General features: G+C 36.6%; 1 long non-coding RNA gene across 1 annotated transcript; it reads left to right on the top strand.

Moving 5' to 3' along the window:
* The first annotated feature begins 403 nt into the window (after window positions 1-403).
* On the top strand, window positions 404-1,096 carry LOC123398514. The gene is made up of 2 exons (XR_006610171.1): window positions 404-535; window positions 1,020-1,096. It is a non-coding gene; the product is annotated as an uncharacterized LOC123398514 (long non-coding RNA).
* The last annotated feature ends 2,030 nt before the right edge of the window (window positions 1,097-3,126 follow it).

Genomic DNA, 3,126 nt, shown 5'->3' with positions numbered 1-3,126 from the left:
CATGGTCGACACCAGGACAAGTAGCACCTAACCGACGTGGCGGATTTGTTTCAAGAAATCAGCCGAATGTAACCAAGCGTTTTCCAATAATTAATTCCTCCAAAAAATATAAGGATATCGTATGTTTACAATCAATACCTCCATATTTTATATACAATTAAATACCAAAAATAGATAGCTTTGTAAGGAAAAAGGACTGAATTTTATTGCAATACATTAAAGACATACCCAAAAAATTACAATAAATACCTCAGGATTTTTTGTGATATTATATTCTAGAAATAGGCATCCTTAAATAATTAATGAATGTCCTCCAATGCATTATATCCTTAATTACAATTTAAATATATGCCTTGAGTGACATGCGCTACTTTCATATATATATATATATGTTGTCCTCCTTTGCTTTACATTTCTATGAGCTACAACACAAAAAACCTAAAAGGTCCTTTTCAAGTTATGTCCATGGGAAGACTTGCAGAAGTGTTTATCACCCTTACTGTCCTCTTTCTTTATACCGGCCTCCTAACTGAAGGTATGTGTTTCATACATTGGTGAAGCCACACTATGGTTATGTAGTCAATTGACTACACAGCTTTTGATCAAAACCTTCTAAGTATACAAGTAAAATTTATCCATAAATTTAGAAATACAGTAAGATTTAGAGAGGAATTATAGTTGACATCACAGGTTTATCATTCTGGCACCAGCACTGGTTTCATATCCTATATTATAGTTACTATATTACCACATGGTGTATGTGATAAGCAACCTTAAAACAAACAAAAAATGTCAAGACAAAAGTTACTATATCAAGAAACAAAATTGCAATGGTAGATTTGCTAGCACGATTTCACACAAACTTACTAATACACATTATACAATGTTGCGTGTAAATAACATGTACTCATGTAGCATGAAAGATATTTTTCCTAAGTTTATTCATGTTAACTTTGAACCAACTTGCAATGTCTGTTACCGTAGCACAATTTTATTAATATAATATACATGTCAACTAGGAGCAATGGGCACCAACGTCATCGAACACGTCCCCATAGAATCACTGAAGCTCATGGGTTTGTCACAGGAAGTTGACCAAAAGATATGTAGACCATGTCATTGTTGCCATGACGATAACTGCGACCAAACAAAGTGTTGCTATATGACGAAGTGTAACCAGCCCGGGCAACCACCCTTCACTTGTTCACTGACTAAGCTCTCATGCGGCAGTTGTGATCCAGACTGCGCGTGATCATTTGCATGTACTCGATGGATTGATGGTGGATTAATAAAATATAGTCATATTTCCTTAGTAAAACCTTTTGGTATTTCTTTTATACCTGTTGCAGTGACATTACAAACAATTTTTAATATCTTTCCATGACATAATTTCACACTGTCGCCTTGCGAGTTTGTGCCGTACAGGGGTCCAACCCACACGACACAAAAAATAAATCGTCTACGACATGGATCAAGAATGCATACGTACGTTTGGCACAACTAAGCATATGCGATGTCCACATCTATTACCAACATGAGTCATGGGCCAACCATTTGTGAAGTATCATATTTCCCAAATACTCCATCCTTGCTACTCGTGTGGGATCACATTACCATCATGTAAGATATTCTGTGGTGCAATGTTTATAATGCATGCCACATCACAAACAATTCATGATTATAAAGCGTGTGTGAGAAGAAGACTATCACGCAAATTTAGTTCCATGATACCGTTGTGATAGGATCTAAGAGTGCATACAGTTGTTCGTATAAAACCGTATGCAAAAGTCGAATCTATTACACATGTTGTGTTGGTGATAAACGTTTGTGATGTACAAAATGTTCCAAACATTTCATAAGTAATGACCTTATTGGATGAAGGCCCATCACACGCCTTCTTCTATGACCAACGTTTACAATGTACACGACATCATAAACAGTTCATGATTGTAAAGCGTGTGTGATAAGGAGAGTATCATAAAAAATTTATAAGAAGGAAATGTGTGCGATGTTGTTTTTTAATCTCACATGTTATTTTTAGCTGATCATCTGTGTAGTAGAGATTCATCGCACACGTCATGATCTGAGAAACATGTCTGATCTTGATGTTGCCGCAAACATTATGCTTTCACAAACTGTGTGCATTTTAATGGCATGCATAGCATAACTTATCCCTAATTTAATCCATGCATTTAGAATTCACATATTTTATTTATCATGGTTACAAATATAGGTTAAAAAACGAATGCATAATTAAATTCACAAGTACATATATTGAAAAACTACAGAAGCACTAAATAAAGAACGATGAATCATAATTGTATTAAAGATCAAAAAGAGAGATGCGGAAGATATTCTGGTTGGTGGAGAAGGTGAAGCGGAATGCCAATATTGTACCCTCCTGCTAATGCTGATAGAAGTAGCGCATTCCAGAGAAGCGCGCTACTGCTAAGGCGCACAACCACCTTTAATTCCCCTTTCCCTTCCCTCTTCCTCTCTCCATCACTTTCTCTCTCACTTTCTTCTCCCCCATTACTACTACCTCAGATTTCTTCTCCCTTCCATCTCCTACCTCTCTTCTCTATACTTTAATGCCCCCTCCACCATGTCCACTAATGCAGCTAACTAGATCTATTCCCTCCTCCCTCCACTTTAATGCTTCCTCACTTTTCTCTCCTGCCTCCACTAGTTAGAGCTAGCCTTGCATCTCCTTCCCCTACTAGGTAGAACCTATAAACTCCACAAGTAGATCTATTCTTTAATGAAGTAAAGCCATCATCTCGTCACTTTGGTTCTCTCTCGAGATAGATTTGTGAGTAAAAAATTGTGCTTTGAAAGAATTAATGGAATATATGTGTTCAATATGACCGATAATAATAGTGGTGGAGAGTTGTCGCCTATATGTGTATTAGCTGAATTGTGCGTGACATGAGAGTTGCTCGTGTTTTTCCGAACTGTCGATTTATTTCCATTTCGGTGAATTTCACGCAAACTCTATATGTACTTTTTAGGGAAGGTCATGCCCAATTTTTGTATGACTTTGATGCATGCATGCATGGATGCATTAATAATCCTTTTGTTTATTAATTATATCGCACATGCAATCATGAAGGTCACTGGAACGAT

Source organism: Hordeum vulgare, chromosome 5H (assembly GCF_904849725.1).
Source record: "Hordeum vulgare subsp. vulgare chromosome 5H, MorexV3_pseudomolecules_assembly, whole genome shotgun sequence".
NCBI classification, from domain to species: domain Eukaryota; kingdom Viridiplantae; phylum Streptophyta; class Magnoliopsida; order Poales; family Poaceae; genus Hordeum; species Hordeum vulgare.
The sequence above is the reverse complement of the archived record's forward strand: the minus strand, read 5'-3'. Positions and strand labels throughout refer to the sequence as shown.